The sequence below is a fragment of the Rhinatrema bivittatum genome, chromosome 2 (genome assembly GCF_901001135.1).
Source record: "Rhinatrema bivittatum chromosome 2, aRhiBiv1.1, whole genome shotgun sequence".
Lineage (NCBI taxonomy): Eukaryota > Metazoa > Chordata > Amphibia > Gymnophiona > Rhinatrematidae > Rhinatrema > Rhinatrema bivittatum.
Genome location: NC_042616.1, coordinates 339,582,167 through 339,608,237, shown reverse-complemented (window position 1 = coordinate 339,608,237; position 26,071 = coordinate 339,582,167).

The window sequence follows — 26,071 nt, the reverse complement described above, 5'->3', positions numbered from 1 at the left end:
GCCTGGATTTTATAACATGCGCGCGGTTGCGTGTGCATATTATAAAATCGGGCGTACATTTGTGCATGCCGGGTTGCGCACACAAATGAACGCCCGCACATACCTCTTAAAATCCGGCCCTATGCATTTAGGATTACCGCTCATGAATTATGGAGGTTTTTCTTTGCACAAGCACTAAAAAAATTCACTGCATCACACTTTAAGTGTCATTTGAGTGTTCATGTTAAACAATTTAATGTATGCACATTAAAAAAAATATTTTGTTTAAGTTTTAATACATAGATCTCTATATATTAATACAGGTACTTCTGAAAAAGGTAATTGAAAAACCTGGATGTTGCTTCTATTCTATGTTATTTATTTATTTATTTGAAAATGTTTTTATACCGCCTTTACAAATAAATTGCTCAAAACGGTTTACAAAGATAAAATAAAAGTATAATATAAGTACAAATTATAAAATCAAAATAGAAGACAAAAATTACAAAAAATTGATTTATTATAAAACAAAGAATAAAATAAGATCATTTTCATTTAAAGAAGAGAGCTAGTGCCAAAAGAACTGTGTTACTTAACATATTTTAGAAATTAGGATGAATCTTTAATTTTTCAATTAAGGTTGTTCATTTGTTGGAATTTTATATGCCATCTGGAAGAGGTATGTTTTCAAGGATTTTTTAAATTGCTTTCTGTTAGATATTTGACAGAATGAGTTAGATATGGAGTTCCAGAGAAAAGGACCTGCAACGGAGAAGGCACGCTTTCTTGTAAAATGCAATCTGGTAAGCCTTGGTGAGGAATTTCCAGAAGGTTTTTTGACAATGATCTTAAATATCTGGCTGGTTGATAGATACGGAGGGTAGAGCATAACCAAGTAGATGAGGAATTGTATGTAAGCGAGTGGATTATTGTTAAAATTTTGTATTGAATTCTGGATTTTATGGGGAGCCAATGAAAATGTTGTAATATCTTATTTAAAATTATCATTTTCTTTTGAAGCCTTAATTCCTGAAATACATTTGGACTTTGAGGACTTGACTATAAATCCCTTTCCTTATGGCTGATTTACCCAATTTGAGGCTGGAAAAGTGGCTAAGGTGAATAATTATTTGGGCAAGCTGGCAAATAAAGCAAATCATTATTAAAGGCTGGAGCAGACATTGCACAGGAGGATGAATAGGGATTAAGAGGGTAAAAACAGATGTATAATGAAGCATTTTGAATTGCCCGACACTGATCTGTGGAATGCATTATCTACTAGGAATGTGCATTCAGATGATCCAAATGTGAAAACTGATCCAAATGAGGTGATTTTCAGTTCAGTTCTGGTCATTTGAACTGAATGGGCTCAGTCCTCTGAAAAATCCAAACTCTTTTTGACTCAATCAGTTTGATCCAATTAAAATCTATGGGAGGAAATAAGCAGTGCATTTGTTATACTTCAAGCCAGACAAAGCTGGAATGGTTGGGGATAGGACAAGGAAGAAGCAGGAACAAAGTTTCAGCACTTTTTGAATCAGCCTATTCCAGCTGGTAGATGAACTGTATCATTTTTAAAAGTGAAAATGAAACTAAGAACAATTTGAGCAGTGACTTTTGTTCAGTCATTTCTCTATTGGATTTCAGAGAGGGAAGACAGACATTTTGAAGCCTCTTGCTTGAAAATGTTATTAAAAAATATTTAATTTACAGGTGAAAGCAAAGAGGCAAATTTTCAAAGAGTTATGCAAGTAAAAATTAACATATACACATGTAAGTAGCCTGTACTTACATATTTATAATTTTATAAAAGTCAAAAGTACATGTATACTTTACATTTTGCACACATATATATGCACATAAAAAAAGAATGGTCTGTTGCTATTTTAAAAGACACACGTGTACATCTGGCAACTTACTCATATAATTTTACACCTGATAATTATCTTGCATAATTGATATGACTTGTTTATTGTGTATATTGGCTGGGTGGGAGGTCTGGGTGAACTGGGGGTAATTCAGGCTGAAGAAATGGAGAGTCTCGAAGACCTGGAGAAGGATTGAGTGAACTGATGGAGTAATTAATAAACTGATTAATCTCAATTACGCCGCATGTTTTAAAATAAGCTGATTTATGGTCGTAAATTGGGTTTTACGTAAGTCCTATTTTATTTTCATGCGTATAATATACATGCATATATTTTTAAAATAGATAGGAAAAGTATGTGCGCTCAATGCATTGAAATACTCACTTTCAATGTACTGCAACCCAGCGCTAGGGGTGTGCATTCGTATTGACCGCATATGTAAAACGCTACGCATATTTTTTTTTTAACTTAAAAAAGTGATGGGGCGTATACGAGCGGTTTTCCCACATATCCAACATAGCTATGTTGGATACGGCGAACCGCGATGCGCGCACTTTCTCGCCGCCATTAGCTGCGAGCTCGGAGCCCCGGATTACCTCAAAATGGCGGCGCCCCTGCGGTAACCATGCCAACCTGTCTGACCCTGTCCTGTGAGTCGCAGTGACTCACAGGAAAGGGTGGCACAGGTCGGCATGGATACCGGAACGCAGCGAATCAGCGTTCACTTTTTCAGAGAAGCACTGAATGCAGCGAATCGCGCTGTCATTCCGTGCTTCTCTGAGGATTTCCTGACGAGCCAGCAGCACTATAAAAGCAGCAGCAGCACGAGGAATTACGGACATTTTCAGCGATTGAGTGGGGAGGTGGTCTCGGGATCGGGCTGGGTGCAGGCTCAGGCAGGCTGAGGCAGACAAGAAAGCAGAACCAGATTTGATAGACAACACAAAACAGATTCTTTGTTAGGGAAAAAAAAAAAAAAGAACATTGTTATTGAGTGATTCTGTTCATTTTATCCTGGGCAGTGCCAGGGGTGGCACTGGCACTGGCAGTACTCTGCCTCATATCTACTTTAGTTCGATGTGCACTGCAGTGCACACACACAGACACATTCAGTGCATTGCCAGGCAGGCAGTGAGGCAGTGGGCATAAACAGAGTGAACATTTGCCTTCAGCGAGTCTGTTCAATCTGCTATTTTTAAACAGACTTAAAAGCATTGTGGTTCAGTGCTGGGTGGGCAGTGGCAGGGGTGGCACTGGCAGTACTCTGCCTCATATCTACTTAAAAGGAAGCTAGTCGTCCTGTGTGGACTCACCGCACAGTGACACACACAGACAAATTCCGGGCATTGCCAGGCAGGCAGTGGGCATAAACAGAGTGAACATTTGCCTTTCAGCGAGTCTGTTCAATTTCCTATTTTTAAAGAGACTTAAAAGCATTGTCCTTGAGTCTTTCAGTGCTGGGTGGGCAGTGGCAGGGGTGGCACTGGCAGTACTCTGCCTCATATCTACTGAAAAGGAAGCTGGTTCTCTGTGCACTCACTGCACACACACAGACAGACACATTCCGTGCATTGCCAGGCAGGCAGTGAGGCAGTGGGCATAAACAGAGTGAAGATTGGCCTTCAGCGAGTCTGTTCAATCTGCTATTTTTAAACAGACTTAAAAGCATTGTCCTTGAGTGCTTCAGTGCTGGGTGGGCAGTGGCAGGGGTGGCACTGGCAGTACTCTGCCTCATATCTACTTAAAAGGAAGCTGGTTCTCTGTGCACTCACTGCACACACACAGACAGACACATTCCGTGCATTGCCAGGCAGGCAGTGAGGCAGTGGGCATAAAGAGAGTGAAGATTGGCCTTCAGCGAGTCTGTTCAATCTGCTATTTTTAAACAGACTTAAAAGCATTGTCCTTGAGTGGGTCCGTTCATTTTGTTATTTTAAACAGACTGAGCATTCTTCTTGAGTGGGTCTGTTAATTTTGTTATTTTAAACAGACCGAACATTATTATTGTGGGACAGTGGGCAGTGTTACCACTAGTACTCATTGACATTAAATCCATAATGTCAGGGAAAGAGAGATGCAAGCGACTTAGTGGGAATGGCAGCGGAGGCACCGCAAAAGACACCAGCGCAACACCACCAGTACAGCTAAAAAGGCAACTGTCGCAATCAAACGTCTTTGTAGGGGATGGCAGTTCCATGGCAAAAAAAAAGAAATCAGACCATGAAACTTTGCAATTGCCACCACGTGTTTCTGGCACTGTAGTTTTGGAGGAGAGTGAAGAGGAGGCAGAGTCTAGCCAGACAAAAGTTACACACCCAAGAGCAGCCAGGGGACAGAAGTGTCCTGCAAAACTTCGCGGTGACAAGGTAGCGCTGGCACTGTTAGCTTCTGATTCAGAAGAAGAATCTTCTTGGATGGGATTCTCATCAGAAACGGAAGATGTAATACCTGAGCAATCTTCGGTAGAATTGTCAGTTAGTCCTGTTTTAGCCTCCACCTCCAGAATTCTGCGGCAGGGGAGACATTCCACTGATATCGAGGAGGAGGAAAAGCTGTCAGAAGGGAGACAGAGGGTGACTGTTGCCCCCGCTCGCATTGCTTCGCCGGGTGCAGTGGGTGCACCACCCACACCCAGTAGTACCTCAACTCCAGTGCCACCATCCACCCCCAGGGTGGGAAAGAGAGGAGGATCACAAAAGAAATCTGCGATCTGGGCACATTTTAAAGTGACGGAAGACCCGCGTTATGCTCGGTGTAATTACTGTGCCAGGGATATTAGCAGAGGCAAGCAACTGGGACATCTATCAAATTTTGGCATGGAGCATCATATAAAGAGGCAACACCCAACAAGATTACTGCCATCTGGGGATGGTGCCATTTTCCGTCGGGGGACCCCTTCCCCTTCCAACCAGGGTGCAGTGGTAGGAAAGCAGCAGAGTCAGCCCACGCCCTCATACCCTTCTAGCAGTCAGGCGGCAGGCCAGCAACCCACTGACACGTGGCAGAAGCGACAATGCACCATGGAGGAAATGGGGTGGAGTGCGCTAACGCTATCCCGGGGTAGGAGGCAGGCAGCCTCAAAAGTTGTAACCAGGAGCATTGGGGAAATGATTGCCCTTGATGACCAGCCCCTGCAGTTAGTGGAGAATGTGGGTTTCAAACGTTTTTTGAAGGTCGTACTTCCAAATTACAAAGTCCCCTCCAGAACCACATTTAGTAGAAAGGTCATCCCCAGCCTGTACAAGCACTGTCTCAGTCGCTTGCAAGCACTGCTAGGTAAGGCAGACGGAAGAGTGCATTTCACCTGCGATATCTGGACCGCCATGAACGCTGCACACTCTTACCTCTCTCTGACAGCACACTGGTGGGACATGGCAGAGGCAGGGGCAGCCAGCAGCTCTATTACTGAACAAGCATCAGGGTGGAGGTGGGCTTTACTGCACACCCACCTGACGGACCATGCCCATACCGCTGCCAATATTCTAGCATGCATCAGAAAGATGCTGGTGAGCTGGCAAGTACACCAGCGAGACAGTAAAACGCGGGCAGGCTTTTTTGTCACAGACAACGGTGCAAACATGGTTAAGGCCATAAGCAATGGGCGGTTTAAGAACATCCGATGTTTTGCACACACTCTGCATCTGGTAGTGAAGTCAGGTCTGGGCTTGGAGTCCAAGGACAAGGAGACTGAATACCTGCGTAGGTTAATACACAAGTGCAGGAACATAGCAGCACACTTCCACAGAAGTGTCAGGGCGGGGCAGGTTCTCCGAGAAAAGCAGACTGATTTGGATATGCCTCAGAAGCGTCTCATTCAAGACGTTGCCACCCGGTGGAATTCCACCTTTATGATGCTGGAGAGGTTACTGGAGCTGCAGACACCCCTTCATGAACTTTCTGGTACAATAGACATAGGTGTGCAGAATCCCCTAGGGCATCACGATTGGTTAGTCATGAGTCAGCTGGTACAAATCCTGCAGCCCTTCAAGGATGTCACGGAGGAGCTGAGTTCCAGAAGTGCCACCTTGGCTGACATCATCCCTATAGTGAAATTCCTGGATGACCATTTGGAGGGCTTTAAACGCAAAGAGGGAATGACTGCTGAGGTGCTGCAGTGTGTGGACGTTTTGCAGCAGCAGGTGAAAGACAGATTAAGGCCTTTAACAGAGGACAGCACATACATGCTCGCCTCTGTCTGTGATCCCCGTGTGAAAGGTAAACTCGCCCTACAGACCAATTGTCTGTCATTTGTGAAGGAGCTGTTGTTAGCAAAGGTCCGTGATGAGGAGCGCTATAGGCGGAGACAGATTAGGCTTCAAGCAGAGGTGGAAACAGCAGGCACGTCACAGAGTTGTGCTGCTGCTAGCCCTGGCAGGAGAAGCACTGTGTCAGCGACAGATACTATTATTAGTACCTCCTCCTCCACGTCAGAACGCCCAAGGCATGTCGGCCATAAAGATTCATCAGTTGTGCAACAGGCGAGAGAGAAAGTAACTGGATCGAGTGACTCTCAGCCCTCCCAAGCACAGGAGGAGACAGCAGCACAGCTGTCAGTGACACGGTACCTCTCAGAGCCGATAGAGAACACGCAGACAGATCCGCTGGCATATTGGGCACACAAGTCCACTGTCTGGCCACACCTAGCCAAAGTGGCTGAAGGATATCTGTCATGTCCACCAACCAGCGTGCCCAGTGAACGTGTCTTTTCAATGACAGGGGATATCATGAGCCCTCACCGCTCAAGGCTGTCACCAGACTTGATGGAAATGCTAGTGTTCTTGAAAGTAAACCTGCCATTGCTTGGCTTTCCAGATTTTCCTTGTGAATGGCAAGATGAATAAAAGCTATTGAAAGCCTTGCAGCAGCTCCAATTGCCTCCTATGCTCAAGATAATGTAAGCACTGCAGCACATGTTCTTGACATGAATCGCTGTGCCTGACCGGCGTCTACTGTGCAGCCCTTATTTATTTATTTATTTAACACTTTTCTATACCGACATTCATGAATAGATTCATATCAAATCGGTTTACATGGAACATGGGGTAAACCATTTAACAAGAAGCAAAAATTACATATAACAAGGAGAAAGAACTTGGGGGGCTAGGGAAGCCGGAAAACAAAGGACAGCATAACTAAGTGTGAAAAACGTAACGCTGAGACTAGGCGGGGCGTCTAGTCAGGTAAGCGTAGTCTGATTCGGAGGTATATTGACGGTTTAGAAAAATTAGGGGGAGGCTTGAAGGAAAAGCCAAGTCTTAAGTTTACACAGCTTCCAATGAATAAGCCATGCTACTTTGTTGTGCCTCTCTGTATACAGGCCTTCTGACATCACATCCGGCAACGAGATGTGTAGTCTGCTCTGCAGAATCTGCATTTGTCCATTTTATCATTCTTTTCGATGCTGGCTAAACCATCTCATCTGCAGTCTACTATCCTGTGCTATAGTTACCAGTCTCTCATCCATAGGTTTCAATTCACCTCTTCTCGACCATTGCTGTGTCAAATCTTGATTCACATGGGATTACTGAAGTAGGTCTCTGTACTTCCCACTGTACTTATGCTTCTGCCAACTATCCTTTCTTGTTTGCTGGTCCAATTCTTTAAAAAGAGTTTCTTGTCTTGCCAATTCTGTAGCTTCTTTACCTTTGTGTACTGTGGATCTTTAGTCATTCCCTCTATACCCCAGAATGATTGTCCTAGCTTAAAGACTGAGACTGAGGATGGTTGCTAGTTTTTGTACTTCTGAACTATTTTAGTATTTGGGTCCATGGATGATATTATGTAGCTCTATAGGTGTAATCAATTTCAATAAGACCCATAACACCTTCAGCCCTAGATATGAACAATCTCAGCATACACTGGTTCTTATAAGTTTCCTGATGGGCATGGAGGAGCTTTCTCGCTTTTACATCCAATTCCTCAAGATATATATTAGGTTAGTCTACTAATCCAAAACTGTATGATAATGCGGGGATTGCAAGCTGGCACTGTTAAGGTACTCTTCAATATCAACTTTACTCTCCTATAGTATTATGCTGAATGTTTCTACCAACCTCTGCTCCTAGAAATTTAAATTCACCTTCCTGCTCCAGTTCCTTTGTATTGCAATCTCCAGCCAAGGAGATGTTTTCAGTTTTACTTAATTTTCCTTTAAGGAAAGTTGATTTAGCATATTGGTCCTAAGCCAAATGTCACCCTGATGTCATCTGAGAAACTCTTCACCACACATGTGCCTGTTCATCCAGCCCTTGTGTTCCTACAAGTGTTAGACCTCCATTGCTGTGCCCGTTCATCCAGGCCTTGTGTTCCCACAGGTGTTTTAACCTAGTTCATGGGACTGTTCATCCAGGCCTTGTGTTCCCAAAAGTGTTTTAACTCCATTGCTGTGCCTGCCTGTTCATCCAGGCCTTGTGTTCCTACTTGTGTTTTAACTCCATTGCTGTGCCAGCCTGTTGATCCAGGCCTTGTGTCCCTAGCTGGGATTGACCTCTGTCCTCAAATGATGTACCTGTTCCTCCAGGCCTTGTGTTCCCACAAGTGCTGTTTTTTTTTATATTAACCCTTTTTATTAAGACCAAATATATACATAAACATGTCAATGCGTGAGTAGCAGTCGTGCGGGTGAGAGTAGAACGTATAGTTTCTTCAAGATGGATATCTAGAGCGCCATGCATCCATGAGGCCCAGGCTATTCATAAGGGCCCTCAGGGATTTCCTGGCCTGTTTAGAATCAGTTCTTCACCCAGCTGAGTTGTCCAGGTTGGGCTGAAGAGTAATATTGGAATCTCCCCCTATAATGCATAAGCCTTCCTGCACATTAGTTAAACGTGTGTTTAACGAGGAATAAAACTCCTCTTTATGCGACTTGGGTCCATAAACTGATACAAGGGTGAGCAATTCCCCTCCCACCGAGATGAGCAACATAAGATAACGCCCCTCCGGGTCTGGCACACACTGTTTAAGTTCAAAATGGAAATCTTTATGTATCAAGATACCCACCCCAGAATATAACTAATAATAATAACTAAGCTGCGACGAGTAGGAGGGCTGCCGCGGTGGGCACGGAAGCCCGGGCCAAGGGCCCGGGTGGAGCTGCCGCGGGTGCGGATCTTGGTGGTAGTAGCAAATATTCAAACGAGAACTTTGAAGGCCGAAGTGGAGAAGGGTTCCATGTGAACAGCAGTTCAACATGGGTCAGTCGGTCCTAAGATAGGCGAGCGCCGTTCAGAAGGGACGGGCGATGGCCTCCGTCGCTAATCTAAATTCGCAAAAATCAAGGTCTGTAAAACAGATTTAAAATCTTTAAAATTGAAGAATGGCTTTAACTTTCTTAAAGTGAATAGTTTAAAATAACCAATAACCATCTTTCAATTTGGCGGCAATTTAAACAGACTGAGCATTGTCCTTGAGTGGGTCTGTTCAATTTTCTTATTTTAAACAGACTGAGCATTGTCCTTCACAGTGGGTCCGTTCATTTTCTTATTTTAAACAGAGTGAGCATTGTCCTTCAGAGTGGGTCTGTTCATTTTCTTATTTTAAACAGACTGAGCATTGTCCTTCACAGTGGGTCCGTTCATTTTCTTTTTTTAAACAGACTAAGCATTCTTCTTAAAGGCCGAAGTGGAGAAGGGTTCCATGTGAACAGCAGTTCAACATGGGTCAGTCGGTCCTAAGAGATAGGCGAGAGCCGTTCGGAAGGGACGGGCGATGGCCTCCGTCGCCCTTGGCCAATCGAAAGGGAGTCGGGTTCAGATCCCCAATCCCGGAGTGGCGGAGATTCGGCGCTGGGCTCTTCCCTCTTCACTCGCCGTTACTGAGGGAATCCTGGTTAGTTTATTTTCCTCCGCGGCTTGTGTCCCTATGTGGGATTGACCTCTGTCCTCGAATGATGTGCCTCTTCATCCAGGCCTTGTGTTCCCACAAGTGTTTTAACCTAGTTCATGTGCCTGTTCCTCCAGGCCTTGTGTCCCTAGCTGGGATTGACCTCTGTGTTCGACTGCTGCGCCTCTTCATCCAGGCCTTGTGTTCCCACAAGTGTTTTAACTCCGTTGCTGTGCCCGTTCCTCCAGGCATTGTGTTCCTCTGGGGATAGGGAAATACATACAGTACCTGAGTGTAATCAAGTATGATTTGCATTGAATACAAGAATGTCAGTATATAAAAATGAAAAATAAATAAATGAAGTGCTATAAACTTTTTTAAAAAAGAATATAAATCCATAAAAACAAAAATTTACTATCCGAGTATCAGTGTTCATCCATGTTCCTACTGGTGTTTTAACTCCATTGCTGTGCCTGCCTGTTCATCCAGGCCTTGTGTTCCTCTGGGGATAAGGAAATACCTACAGTACCTGAGTGTAATCAAGTATGAAGTGCTATAAACTTTTTAAAAAAAAAATGTTAATCCATTAAAAAAAAAAAACATTACTATCCGAGTATCCGTGTTCATCCAGGCCTTGTGTTCCCACAGGTGTTTAACTCAGTTGCTGTGCCCGTTCTTCCAGGCCTTGTGTTCCCACAGGTGATTTAACTCAGTTGCTGTGCCCGTTCTTCCAGGCCTTGTGTTCCCACAGGTGTTTTAACTCTGTGGCGGTGCCTGTTCATCCAGGCCTTGTGTTCCTCTGGGGATAGGGAAATACCTACAGTACCTGAGTGTAATCAAGTATGAAGTGCTAGAAACGTTTTCGAATAAGAATATAAATACATGAAAAAAAAAAAAAACATTACTATCCGAGTATCCGTGTTCATCCAGGCCTTGTGTTCCCACAGGTGTTTTAACTCAGTTGCTGTGCCCGTTCTTCCAGGCCTTGTGTTCCCACAGGTGTTTTAACTCTGTTACATTCTGGGAATTGGAAAGCTTGCCTGAAGAGCCAGGTTTTTAACTTTTTTTGAACTCTGGTAGACTGGGTTCCAGGCGTAGGTCTGGTGGGAGAGCATTCCATTGGTGTGGTCACACAGTTGAGAGTGCTCTTTTTCTTAGTGTTGATTTAGCTGGAGTTGCGACTAAGGTGCCTTTGTAGGCGCTTCTGATGGGTCTGGAGGATAAGTGTGGACGAAGTTGAGTTTGTAGTGATATAGGTGCGACGTTGTGAATTGCTTTATGAATAATGGTTAAGGTTTTAAATAGGATTCTCTGTTTGATGGGTAGCCAGTGGAGGTTGCTCAAGATGGGGGTGATATGGTCTCTTTTATTAGTGTTAGTTAGGATTCTGGCTGCGGCATTTTGTACCATCTGTAGAGGTTTGATCCTGATGGAGGGGAGGCCAAGTAGGATTGGTTGCAGTAATCGAGTTTAGAAAAAATAATGGATTGTAGAACGAGGCGAAAGTCATTGAAGTGCAGGAGTGGTTTTAGCTTTTTTAGGACTTGTAGTTTATAGAAGCAGTCCTTGGTGGTGGTGTTTATAAATTTTTTTAAGTTAAGTTGGTTGTCAAGCCATGCTCCTAGATTCCTGACGTCTGCAGAGAGATCCATGTTTAAAGATGTGGATTGTGCAAGGCTAGGTGAGTAGGTGTTTGGGTTGTGTGAAATAAGTAGCATCTCTGTTTTGCTGGAGTTTAGAATCAGGTTCAGGTTGGAAAGTAGTTGTTTAATTGGTTGAAGACAATTCTCCCAGAAGGCGAAGGTTTTTTGAATTGATTCTGTGATGGGGATGAGGATCTGGATGTCGTCTGCATAGAGGTAATGAGTAAGCTTGAGTTGTGATAGCAGATGGCAGAGGGGGAGGAGGTAAATGTTGAACAGGGTGGGAGAGAGGGATGAACCTTGTGGTACGCCTTGGTCTGATAGGATGGGTCAGATTCCTTGTTGTTAATTCTGACCTTGTAAAACCTGTTTGATAGGAACGACTTGAACCAGCTGAGAGCTGTGCCTTTGATTCCTATGTTTGATAGTTCTTCCACGTATCCGTGTTCATCCAGGCCTTGTGTTCCTCTGGGGATCGGGAAATACCTACAGCACCTGAGTGTTATCAAGTATGAAGTACTAGAAATGTTTTAGAATAAGAATATAAATACATTAAAAAAAAAAAATTACTATCCGAGTATCCGTGTTTATCCAGGCCTTGTGTTCCCACAGGTGTTTTAACTCAGTTGCTGTGCCCATTCTTCCGGGCCTTGTGTTCCCACAGGTGTTTTAACTCAGTGGCGGTGCCTGTTCATCCAGGCCTTGTGTTCCCACAGGTGTTTTAACTCAGTGGCGGTGCCTGTTCATCCAGGCCTTGTGTTCCCACAGGTGTTTTAACTCAGTGGCTGCGCCTCTTCATCCAGGCCTTGTGTTCCCACAAGTGTTTTAACCTGGTTGCTGTGCCTGTTCATGCAGGCCTTGTGTCCCTAGCTGGGATTGACCTCTGTCCTCGAATGATGTACCTGTTCATCCAGGCCTTGTGTTCCCACACGTATTCTTATTTGTGAGAGATCCTAGGCTCCAATTCCTTTGTCATCAGCTGAAGTGCGTAAGTACAGTCGGAATTCACTAGACGCCAACGATATTCACTGGACGCCAATGTAAACACCGGGTACACACAACTCTAGGGGTGGACCCATTCCAGGGAGTCCTTCCCTGAACAAGCATGAGGGTGGAGGTGGGCTTTACTGCACACCCACCTGACGGACCATGCCCATACCGCTGCCAATATTCTAGCATGCATCAGAAAGATGCTGGCGAGCTACCAGTGTTTTAACCTAGTTCCTGTGCCTGTTCATGCAGGCCTTGTGTCCCTAGCTGGGATTGACCTCTGTCCTCGAATGAAGTGCCTGTTCATCCAGGCCTTGTGTTCCTACTGCTGTTTTAACTCCATTGCTGTGCCTGCCTGTTCATCCAGACCTTGTGTTCCCACACATATTCTTATTTCTGAGAGATCCTCCAATTCCTTTGTCATCAGCTGAAGTGCGTAAGTAACGTCTGAATTCACTAGACGCCAACGGAATTCACTAGACACCAACGATATTCACTGGACGCCAATGTAAACACAGGGTACACCCAACTCTAGGGGTGGACCCTTTCCAGGGAGTACTTCCCTGCACAAAGGAAAGGGAACTCTCTCCTGGGCCAATTGATAAGAAAACCACAATTCTGCAGCCAAAAATAGGCTGGAAATCCTTCCCCCATTGACTTTAATGGGCGACATATGGACATATACCCAACTCATTTAATTTTTTTTATGTCCATATTGACCGCAAATGGGACCCCCTTTGGACATATGGACATAAACTTTTGCTCTGCACATCCCTACCCAGCGCACACAAATGTACGCCCGATTTTATAACATGCGCGTGCAGCCGCGCACATGTTATAAAATCTGGGGTCGGCGCACGCAAGGGGGTGCACAATAGTGCACCCCCTTGCGTGCGCCGAGCTCTTGGGGAGCCGAGCTCTTGGGGAGCCCTGCTGGCTTTCCCCATTCCCTCCAAGGTCACTCCAAAATCGGAGCAGCCTCGGAGGAAACTTTCCTTCCGCCCCCCCACCTTCCCCTCCCTTCCCCTACCTAACCCGCCCCCAGCCCTACCTAACACCCCCCCCAACCTTTATTTTATATGTTTCACCTGCCTCTGGGCAGGCGTAGGTTGCGCACGCCGGCCAATCGCCGGCGAGCGATCCCCCGGCACAGCGGCAAAGGCTGTTGTGCCAGAGGCCTCAACACCACCCACGACCCGCCCAGCCCCACCCCTGCCTGCCCATTCAGTACAGCCCCGGGACTTACACACGTCCCGGGTCTTTATGGATTTTTGAAAATAGGCCCAGCGTGCGGATCCCCTTACGTGCGTAAATCCTGCTGGATTTATGCATATAGGGCTTTTAAAATCTGCCCCAATGTGTACAGGTTAGAAAATACTATCATAGATCTACACGCGGCCATATATGCACATATATATGCCATCAGACATAATTGTTTAAATTGTGCCTATCTGTGGTCCAGGCTGCTACCTAATATCAGGGGAAAGCTTGTAGTTTCTGTGAGAAGAGTACAATGCATATAATCAAGGTAGCATTACTGCTGCATTGACATTGTACTACTGGCTGCAGAAAAGACAGAGACAGAGATTGTCTTTTTCAGTAGCCTGTATAGTCTTTGCATGCTACAGTGACTTAGAGGCAGCGTTATTCTTTTTTTTCTGTAAAAGAATCAGTGTGACAGAGTAGTGTACTAATTCTTATGTATGTTACTCTTGTACTAAATTTAAGTAAAGGCTCTTGTGAAGAGCCTTTACTTAAAGTCTTTAATACCTAATACCATAGTATCATTCTTAATTTTGGATGTTTTTGCCTTCTCGAGGTTCTCTTTAATCCTTATTATGGAGGAGAAGTCCATTAATGGCTATTAATCAATTATTCTTAGGGAATAGCCACTGCTATTAATTGCATCAGTAGCATGGGTTCTTCTTAGTGTTTGGGTAATTGCCAGGTTCTTGTGGCCTGGTTTTTGGCCTCTGTTGGAAACAGGATGCTGGGCTTGATGGACCCTTGGTCTGTCCCAGCATGGCAATTTCTTATGTTCTAATGTTCTTATGTATCCCATGTTCAATGTATTCACTCATTTTTGTTTGCTGTAATTTCCAGTTGTTGGTTCTCTGTAAACCGAAGCGATATGTACTAGTACATGATCTTCGGTATATAAAAGCCTTTAAATAAATAAATAAATAAATACATTTGACTATTTATTTTCTTAGTGAGTGTAGGGGGGCTCTCCAGTTTGCATGTTGGCTGGAACCGGAGGGCTATACATTCTCAGGGCATTTCTTCAATTTCACAGTTCTCTTTTCTCTCAAACATGACTTATACATGTTCCTGGGATTGCCGGGAATCATCTGACAAGGGGAGGAGGGGGAGAGTAACCTCTTGGGCCCTTGGTGCTGTCATGGGGAAATCCTTCTACTTTTCATCCACCCTACACTTCACTCTCACCTGTCAGCTGTGTTCCCCAAATAAGGAATCTTCTGTAGTAGATAGATGTATTCTGAAGAAACCCCACAGACTAAATGCTGATGTTCAAATAAAAAGTTTACTTAAAATTTAGAAAGTAAAATCTAGGCCAGTTTGGTGAAAATCAAAAATAGCCTTAGAAAAATCAAAAACAGGAAATTCAGAGTCTCTTTATCCATGGTACGTCTCCAAGTTGTTGTTCTTCTAGTAATTGAACCAGTGTCCAACCCTAGAATCCCTTCCTCTTGGACAGGAGGCTAATCTCTTTCTAGTTCTAGCATGAAACAAGGGCTGGAAAAATGACAATCCACTTGTTCAAAAAATTAGATAAAAACACATATCTCCCAATGTCTTCTTAGAAAAAATCTCAAAATTCCAAAAAAACCAAAAAACTCCAACCTCTGCTAGTAACTGGTTGCAAAGGTAAAAGATCCAAAATGCAGCTCTTCACAGTAACTCTTCACAGTAACTTCAAGCTTCAAAAAATCTTTCAAAACTCCAATACTTTATTCTCAAAATCTTCACTCTCCTTGGGTACAATCCACCAGGTTTGCAAAAAGACCTCTGATCAGTCCTCTGGTTTGGAGGGAAAAACCTCAATCACAAGCTCAGGGGAAATTTATAATGGTGTGCAGTGATAAAAATTCATTTTCATTTCTCAGTTCATTTTCAGGAGTTTTTTCCCCCACAAATTTTGGTTTGTGGCATGCTTGATTCATTCAATTTATGTAAAAAAAAAGAATCAAACATTTAAAAAAAAAAAAAAAAAAAAGGAAAACAGAGCCTCCTGTTCTGTTCCCACCACCCATTCTTCCCACCCGGAAAAATGCCAAGGCCAGGATCCCCCATGCCCCCAGTTAACCGGTTCAGTGGGGGTATGTTAGTGAGGCCTAGTCCCAGGCTGAAGCTTCAGCATTGCGTAGGCCGAGACCACAGTAGGTCACCATAGAATACCATACATCAAAATGGTGTCATCCACTGGAATGAATGCGCCGAAGTTAATTAACTCTGGCACTACCCCAGTACCCAGCATCAGTTTAAAGAAGAAAGAAGAGGACCACATCAATGGAGCTGCAAGGCCTGGGCATCAGGCCTGGGTCTATCCCTGGGCTGAGGCCCTGGCATTGGGACCCAGACTCCAGGCCAGGCATCGGGCCTGGGTCAGGGCCGACACCCAAATGTTAGGACCCAGTTTCTGGGCTAGGCTGTGGTAATGGGCCTGGACCCAGGCTCCACCTAGTTTGAAGCCCAGGCATCAGGACCTGGCCTCGGGGCCAAGGCCCCAGCATTGAGATCCGGCCTCTGGGCTGGGCCACAGTGTCAGGCCAGGGCCAGGGTCCAGGCCCCAGCCCAGGCTGAGGCCCAGGGATCAGAACCCAGCCTCCAGGCCAGGCCCCTGCAGGTCCAGTCAGAAGCCCTGGTATCAGGATCTGGCCTCCTGGGCCACGGCATTGGGCCCTGCTTTGGGCCTTTGCCTATGCCCTAGGTGAGGCTCCAGCCTCTGGCCTAGGCCAATGAATACATTTTAAACTAATACAATAATGTTCGTTTCATTCAGGCGGGCCCTCAATTTATTTCAAGGCCCCTTGAATGAAACAAATTGCTTTTATTCATTGCATTTTTAAAATTCATTTAAAACACATTTCATATCCTTATAAATTTATATCCTTGAGCCACAGCCCAGAAAAAGGTGGGAATAAAGCAGAGGGAGGACCCCAAAAATGCAAAACCCCTAAAAAAATTCTGGGCAACAATTTTAGTGGCAGGCAAGGCCCAGCCACGTGTATATAGTCATTCAGCAAGTATCATTTCACTCATTGTGCTCTGTTTGTTCCAAAAATGACTGATTGGTCTGCTTTCTGTGGGTGTTCACAGTAGAATGCATAAACATTGAAACACTTGTAGGGCCACCTCAAGTATTATGCTGCCAAGGGAGAGGGGCTGCACAAGAAGAATAACCCCCACCTGCACCCGTGGGTTTGAGTATCAGAGTGGGGGGTTGTGGGTTATGTTAGCGCCTCTGGGATAGATAATCCAAATGCCCCAATCCTCTCTTTTGTGGGTCCCTGTGGTCCCCACCCCACCCCTAGGAACAGGGTACAGTGCAGAAAATCACCACTGGTTTATGCATTCTACTGTGAACACCCACAGAAAGCAGACCAATCAGTCATTTTTGGAACAAACAGAGCACAATGAGTGAAATGATACTTGCTGAGTGACTATATACACGTGGCTGGGCCTTGCCTGCCACTAAAATTGTTGCCCAGAATTTTTTTAGGGGTTTTGCATTTTTGGGGTCCTCCCTCTGCTTTATTCCCACCTTTTTCTGGGCTGTGGCTCAAGGATATAAATTTATAAGGATATGAAATGTGTTTTAAATGAATTTTAAAAATGCAATGAATAAAAGCAATTTGTTTCATTCAAGGGGCCTTGAAATAAATTGAGCGCCGACATATTGGGACACATGGCCAGGGCGGGGTATCAGTTCATTCAGGGGCCCAGCGAGGGCGGCGCGCTGAGCCGCCCGGTGTTCGGTGGGTGGCAGACGGAGCACGGCATGTCACCGGGTGAGCAATTTTTCCCGGCCGGTTCGGCCCAGACCTGCGGCTCACCTGGACACACTGGGCAGCGGGTCGGGCACACGGGGCAGTTAGGGTACGCGGGGGCGGGGGCAGTGCTAAGCGATGATGTTCGAGGGGGGGCCAGTGGTATGCGGGGTTTTTTCACAGAGGCTGAGGAGGATGATCGCCCTGGCCCGTCCAGCCGCGTAGTATAGAGGGAACGGGAGGTGCTCAAATCTGGTGCTGCGTCTGTGCCTAGGACGACGGATGGCGGAGGCGAGTTGCCGGACACAGTGTGCACGGAGGCCACGGGACTACACGCAGGTAAGGAAGGGCCGCTGAGAGTGGGTGGTGACTGTAGGGGTAAGACACGAAGGTCCCGGGGGGAGTCCACCGGGAGTTCTTTGACCTCGTCCTCGTGTTCCAGCGAGGCTAGGCCTAGCAGGAGAGCGGTTTTGGGGGAGGGCCCTAAATGTGAGGCGGGTCCCCCGGCTGCGGCCTCCCTGTCCAAACTGTGGGAAGAGGTCCCCACTCGTTTATTTAAGCGCATTCGAAAGCGTAAGTTCGTTAATATATTTAAGTTACTGGAAGGCAGGCGCGGAGGGAAGAAGCTTTCTAAAAAGGCAAAGAAACGCCTTAGGAAATCTGGTTCGGGCCCGCGAATCGCGAAAAACATAGTTAATTGGATGCGGGGCTTTTTACGGTTAGCCAGCGTCGTTACTCACTTTGAGCCCTCCCAGTGCGGGGCTTTGCTGTCCTACGCGGACAGCATTTTGGATGCTTTCCGGGATTATGACGGTTGGGCTTGGCTCAACTACGATGAGAAATTCCAGGATAAGATGGCAGGGAATAAATTTATGTCCTGGGGTTCTCAGGATATTCATCTGTGGTTGACGCAGATGACTAACAAGAGTGTAGGGTCTGTACGCACGACTCAGATGGCAGGTGGTGCAACCGTGCCAGGGGGGGCACTGACAGCGGGCAGCAGTAGCGGCCATTCCTTTCGTGTCGGAGGGACACGACAAGGAAGCGCAGGCTCAAAGAGCGCGGGGGGGCCAGCGGATGTTTGTTGGCGATACAACAAACTCACTTGTTTATTTCCCCAATGTAAGTTCCAGCATGCTTGTGCCACCTGCGGGGGTGGTCACTCGGCCCTTAAGTGTTCGCAGGGAACAGGCGGCGGTGTCAGCAAGGGACCCAAATGACTACCTGTTAACGTGCAAAGCGGACTCCCCTATCTTGGTGCACGAATTGATCGCGGCTTTGCGTACTTACCCGAATAGGGTAGCCGCCGCTCTCTTGCGGCACGGGTTTAGTAAAGGTTTTCGTATTCCATATAGGGGTCCGGGTCACGGGGGCAGGGCTAGAAATTCTAGGTCAGTTTATCAACTGGCCCATGTAGCCAAGGCAAAATTGCAGGAGGAAATTGATTTGGGAAGGATAATCGGGCCTTTTCCGTGTAAGCCATTTGAGCGGATGCATTTATCCCCGTTGGCTGTCATTCCAAAAAAGGTAGCGGGTAAATTTCGATTGATATTGAATTTGTCGCATCCCGACGGGGGGTCAGTTAACGATTTTATCCCGCAAGCTGCGTGTGCGGTGAAGTATGCATCCTTTAACGAGGCCGTGGCTTTGGTCTGTAAGGCGGGGCCGGGAGCGTTGCTGGCGAAGGCGGACATTGAGTCTGCCTTTCGTTTGCTGCCCATTCACCCGTCTTGTTTCCCGTTGTTAGGCTTCTACTTCCAGGGTGGCTACTTCGTTGATCGCTGTCTGCCGATGGGATGCGCGGTGTCGTGCGCATTTTTCGAGGCATTCAGTACGTTTATTCACTGGGCTACCATTGCACATAACGCAAGCGCGGATTCGCTGCATTATTTGGATGATTTTTTCTTTGTTGGCCCGGGCGGTTCGGATGCTTGTCAGCAGCAGTTATGGGGTTTTCTGCGTACAGCTGCGCGTTTTGGAGTGCCTATTGCGCAGGACAAGACGGAGGGTCCGGTGATTCAGCTGACTTTCCTAGGCATCGAATTGGATACTGTGGCAATGATTTGTCGCTTGCCGTTCGATAAAGTGCAACAGCTGAGGGAGATCGTTCACACGGTTAAGGGAGCGGTCAAGGTTACCCTGCGGCAGATACAATCATTGATCGGTTCCTTGAATTTCGCTTGTCGCGTAATTCCTATGGGGCGGGCATTCATTCGTCGCTTGTCTGCCCGGACGGTTGGGATTCGTTCGGGGCATCACTTCATTAGAGTGTCGCGGCCGGTAAAAGAGGAATTGGCAATTTGGGAGGACTTCTTGCAATCTTTTAACGGGATTTGTCTGATGATGGAGCCGGAAGTATCCTCCGAGCAGCTGCAATTGTATTCGGATGCAGCGGGGGCGTCTGGTTTGGGCCTTTATTTTCGAGGCAGGTGGTGTGCCGAGCCTTGGCCGGTCGCCTGGGTGGACGAGGGTATTGTTAAGAATATTACCTTCCTCGAGCTTTTCCCAATCATCGTGGCATTGACAGTATGGGGGACGGACCTGGCTAATAAGCAAATAGCGTGGTGGTGCGATAATTTAGCGGTAGTTCAGGTTGTGAATAGACAGTCGGCTAAGTGCCCCAAAGTCTCTGCACTCTTGAGAGTCATGGTCTTGTTATGCCTCAAGTTGAATGTTAATCTGTGAGCGCGACACGTCTCTGGGTCGTTGAACCTCATAGCGGATGCTCTCTCTCGTTTCAAGTGGGACACCTTCCGGGAGGCAGCGCCTCAGGCGGAACGGCAGGGAGAGCGAGTCCCGGCGCACTTGTGGAACCTCGGCTTGGCAAAACATGGGACTTGATTCGGCGTTCCGTGGCTCCGACGACCTGGAGATCTTACGTGGCTGGCAACGCTGCTGTGACTCGTTTTTTATTTTCTTGGGGGTGGGTGGGGGGGAGGGTGCGGGATGATGTGGTTGCTCAGTTTCTCCTGTGGGCGAAAGGCGCGGGTTTCTCCCGGGCATCCGTCAAGAGTCAATTGGCGGGTTTTGCCTTCTTTCACAAGTTGGAGGGTCACGATAACCCTTTGCGCAGTTTTTTAGTTAAAAAACTGTTGGAAGGATGGGGTAGGGGGGAGGGTGTCCGGCGGGATAAACGAAGACCGATTCGGTATGGGGATTTGCTTGAGTTGGTCACCGGCTTGCAGGGTGTGTGTAGCTCAGAATATGAGCTGTCGCTGTTTCGTTTGGCTTTTTCCTGGGCCTTTTTCGGTGCCCTTCGAATAGGGGAATTAGTTGCGACGTCAAGGGTAGGGGGCGGGCGCCCGGGGTTACAAGTCGGTGATGTGTGCGTGTATGCGGAGCGGGTAACGCTTCGGATTCGCATGTCCAAAACGGATCAGACGGGCAAAGGCGCTTGGATTTCCTTAGTCCGGGCGGCGTGTGAGAGGGTATGTCCGGTGCGTTTGGTGCTGGCATACGTCTTGCTACGGCCGGGTGTGGGGGGCCATTTCTTAGTACATGCGGATGGCTCTCCCCTCACCCGGTATCAATTTGTGACAGTGTTGCGTAGAGTCGTGGGGAGCTTTGGGTGTGAGGTGAGCCGTTACACGTCACATTCCTTTCGCATAGGTGCGGCTACCACGGCGGCAGAAATGGGTTGGTCAGCGGCGGGGATCCAGGCGTTGGGGAGATGGAAGTCGGAAGTGTTCCGGGCTTACATGCGGAAGTAGCGGCAGGTTATCTGACATGGCTGCTTAGTAACGGGCTTGTTTATTTTGCAGATCGGGTCTGGGAGGTGTCGAGTGGGGAATGTGCCTGGATCGTGGGTCATTCCTTCATCCATCGTGCTTATCGACGGGCTACGAAGAGACCTTATGGCGAGAATTTGAATCTTGATCGCCGACACGTCAGAGTGCGATGGATCGGAAAAGGGGGGATGCGCTGGGGGGAATTATGTGACATTTTGCAAGGCAATATTGACAGATGGGGTGTCCCTAGATGGATCATCATTCATTTAGGCGGCAACGATATCGGCAAACTGTCATGTCGAGACTTACTTACCATAATGCGCAAGGATTTCGCTTCTCTCATGAATAGATTACCCCACACTCAATTGGGTTGGTCTGACGTGATCATTCGCTTCAAGCACCACCGTGAGCCTATATGGCATAACGGCGTCAAAAAATTGAACCGCCAAATTGGTAAATGGCTGGTGAGGGAGGGGGGATTTTGGGTTCGGCACCAGTGGTCTTGGGAGCTTTTGGGGGGTTATTTTTTAGGGGACGGGGTCCACCTTTCTGCCGTGGGTATCGACCTGTTTAATAACGCCTTGGAAGATGGGCTTCGGCAGCAGATGGGTTAGGGGGGCCGCAGTGGGGGTACAAAGACAGCAGTTGGGTCTTTGTTGGTGGCGGAAAACCCGAGCCATATATTGTATTGTATATTGTGACATTGTAATGGACTGTTTGGAGGGGGGGGGGGGGGGGGAGGAATGCCCGTGTAGCTTGGGGCCGCTACACGGGAAGGCCTAAAGAGCAAGGGGGGGGCCGATGCTCAGGCCGCAAGCTTACCCTCGCTGGTGACGCGGCGGGGTAAGTAGGGGAAAAGGGGGAAAATGCTAGCTTATCACCGGGCCGCGGTGTAAGTGAAGATTGGGATGCGGCGGAGGAGGGGGAAGAGGGGATGTTATTTGCATTGATGTTAAGATGTTGGCTCGGGTTAGGTTTAATAAACTGCGGCCTTTTGTTATCACCATACAGTTGTTATGTGGTATTATTTGCAAAAGGGGGGGAGGAGCGAGGTGGCCTGAACGAAGGTCTCGACTCCCTATGTTACAACCTGCAGAGTCAGCCATGACAATGATCAACTTGAATTATCCATAGCAGTCTGTTGATTTGCCTGCTTAGACTGCACTCTGGAAAACTTTGTTTACCCAAAACTCTAAGGGTAATTCTCACACCAGTGTATCTCATTGTCCCCATTCCAAGAAGTGTATACCTCCTTAAAGCATAATCAATGACGGCTGTATTAGTTGAAACGTAGTGGTACTCTCTGGGGAAGTTCCAGTTTTAGAGAGGCTCCAAAGAAGGGGAAACATGCTGGTTCCCCACCCTGATCAAGGGAGTGAAAATTCAGGGCAGGTCTCTACTCAGTTAGTAGCTAACAGCAGTGTTTATCTGGCAGCTCACTGATGCTACAGTCTGATGTCAATATTGCAAGGCAGGAACAAAAAACGAAAGCATAACCCGTTGTACTGCTGCTGCTGAACAATTTGGGGCTACTTAGCTGCAATGGGTCCTGCAGGGAGGGGGGATGTAAATTCCCTGCTCCGGTAGTTGAAGCTCCTGGACTCTCCTTCTTCTGTGCACTCTGACTCCTGGTAGCTATGGTCAAAGTGGGGAGGGGGGATCCTCTCTGAACTCTCTTTCAAACTGCTCTCCAACACTGATATCTCTCCTCTGTTAACTAGTTTCCTTAAGGTTTAGCTCAGCTTGGTAACTAGGCTCATTACCCCAAAAACACAGCACTGATTCCTCGTGCCTTAGGCTTTGTTTTTTTTTTTCTTTTCTCCCTTCTGATTGGTCTGAAGTCCTCAGTCTCTCTCTGGGTAATGAACTGGCTCCCCATTGGCTCATGATAGAAACTGTACTTCCTGTGCCTTGTGTAATCAGATAACGATTAGTTTCTGCAACAGCACAAGTCTCATGCTGGATTTAAACTGAAACAGTTGTCACCAGTTGTTTTTTTTTCTGGTTTACACTATACATCCTTGTGCCAGATAAGGTCAGGAGGGCAGGGACCCAATCAGGCAGTCTGGCCACACACTAAAATAGCCCCTTCCCACTAGTGATATGTTCGTGAGGGCAACACTATGTTCAATCCATCAAATCTCTGTTATTGTTTGGGATAGTTGTGGGTGGATCCTTGGGCCGGTGGCAGATGACCACGCCCCCGGGGGAAGATCCCGAGAGGGACCACCAGTCAGGCTCAGAGTTTGGAGACAGACACACACTAATTCTTTTATTAAACAATATATTGAACCACCAGAGGTGGGAATAGTGAGCTGGAAGCGCCCGGCTGGGCTGTAGTCCCTCAGATACTGGAACAGCGATCCCAGGGTGGTAGAGCTGTAGAGAAACTAAGTATAGTGAGTAGGCAGGGTATGCAGAGTTCAGGAATAGAACCTTGATGGTAACACTCACACAATAGTCTCTGGAAGCAGCCCAGGAGCTGGAATGGATTAGGCCCTCGAGGAGTGAGTACCTGGTTCCAGGGAAAGCTCTGAGAAAAAGATGGTAACTCTGGTGTTGTAGGCAGTGATGACTTCCTGGCAGAAGTGGTATTCAGAAGCAGGTCCGAGAAAGTGGGCCCTCGAGGAGCGAGTACCAGTTCTAGACTGCGACCTGAAAGGCAAAAGAGAAAGCGAGGCCCCCGAGGAGCAGGTACCTCTGGTAAAGTCCGAGGAAGCAGAGTAGCAAGGTATGCAGAGAGCGAATCCCATCCGCAGCGATACCTGGAGAAAGCCCTTGCTAACTCGATTAGTTAGCGATTTCAGAGACCTTTAAATATCCAGTGATGATGACATCATCTCAGGGGGATGCCCCTGAGGTTCGCGCCACTGCTGGTACTTGAGTCGGGGCCGCGTCTCACGCGTGCCCTTAGGCTTCTAGAAACATGGTGGAGTGCGTCTAGCCGGTTTGGGGACACCGGAGGAGGTCGGCAAGATAACACCGTGCAGCCAAACATCCAACAAGCAAAGAGGGACTCGCCAAAGAGGTAAGGTGAGCAGAGTGGAGACATCGGGCAGCGACGGTCGCAACAGTACCCCCCCTTCAAAGGGCGATTTCCTCTTCAGATACCAGGCTTGGGTTTTGAAGGATGTGCTATGTGGAACTGACAAAGCATCTCTTTGTCCAGGATATTGGTCTGAGGCTCCCAAGAGTTTTCTTCGGGGCCGAAAACTTCCCATTTCAGAAGGTATTCAAAAGAATTGCCTCTTTTACGAACATCCGAAATCTCTTCGACTTTGAATTCTAAGTCGTCTTCTGCATTGATGACAGGTGGGTCTTGAGATTTGGAAGAAAATTCGCTGAGTATGAGCGGTTTCAAAAGTGAAACGTGGAAACCATTATGCATGTGAAGACCAGGTGGTAGCTTCAGATGGTAGGTGACTTTGCCAATACGTTGAAGGACTGTCAATGGTCCCATGTAGCAAGGAGCAAACTGAGAGGAGGGTAGTTTAAGTCTGAGGTGCTTGGTTGATAACCAGACTTTGTCTCCTGGCTTGAAGACTGGAGCTTGCAAATGGTGTGCATCGTAGTACTTCTTAGCACAGTCACTTGCTTTAATTAGCATGTCCTTTGTCTGAACCCACAGTTTATGGATATCATCAACAGTAGATAGAGCTGCTGGGGAAATCACTAAGAGCTTCAGTGGAAGTGGCGGTGTTGGGGAACGTCCATAGACCACTTCAAAAGGTGACAATCCAATAGAAGTTGCTGGATGAGAGTTGATGGTGAATTCAGCCCATGGAAGCAATTCAGCCCAGTTATTCTGTCGGGACGTGACATAGTCTCGAATAAACTGTTTCATTGTATGATTCATCCGTTCCGTCTGGCCATTCGACTGCGGATGGCAGGCTGAAGTGTAGTCCAGAGTGATGTCGAACAACTTGCACAAGGCCTTCCAAAATCGTGCTGTGAATTGGGACCCACGGTCAGATACGATGTGTGAAGGTAGGCTGTGGAGGTGGAATATGTGCGTTATGAAGAGCTTTGCAAGCTCCAAGGCTGAAGGTATGCCAAGGAGCGCCACGAAGTGTGCCATCTTGCTAAATCGATCCACAGTCACCCAGATGGTGTTCATTCCTCTGGAAATAGGTAAATCGACTACAAAGTCAGTAGCGATGTGCGACCAGGGCCGATCCGGAACTGGCAAAGGTTACATTTGACCCCATGGTTGTCCAGAAGCAGGTTTGTTCTTAGCACAATTGGTGAAGGATGCCACGTAGGAATAGGTATCCTTTTTGATGGTAGGCCACCAATACAGCTCCTGAATCTTGGGCAGGGTACAGCGTTGACCAGGATGGCCAGCCAGCTTGGAGTCGTGCGCCCAAAAGAGCACTTTCTTCCTGAGTTTCTTTGGAATGATAGTTTTTCCAGCGGGCACTGACTGTGTGGATGCCAAGAGGATATTCTTAGGGTCAATTATGTGCTGTGGCTCATCAGGCATATCCTCTGAATAGAAAGAGCGTGACAGTGCATCTGCTCAGATGTTTCGATCTCCAGGGCGGAACTTGAGCACAAAATCAAAATGATTAAAGAATAATGACCACTTGGCCTGTCTGTAATTCAGATGTTGTGCATGGCGGAGATAGTCTAGGTTTTTATGATCCGTGAATACGGTTATTTGATGTTGAGCACCTTCGAGCTAAGACCGCCATTCCTTGAATGCAAGCTTTATTGCCAAGAGTTCTTTATCGCCTATCCCATAGTTTTTCTCGGCTTGAGAAAATCTTCGTGAGAAGAATGAACAGGGATGTAAGGCTTTCAAATCTCCAGGTTGGCTTAACACAGCCCCTACCCCTACATCCGAAGCATCAACTTCTACTATGAAGGGCTTGTTGGGGTCTGGATGCGGTAAGCACGGTTCTGTGGAGAAGGCAGTCTGTAATTTCTCGAACACGGAAATGGCCTCCGCTGACCATTTTGAAGCGTTGGCACCCTTGTGGGTCATTGCAGTCAAGGATACGGTTGAAGAAGAGTAGTTCTTTATAAAG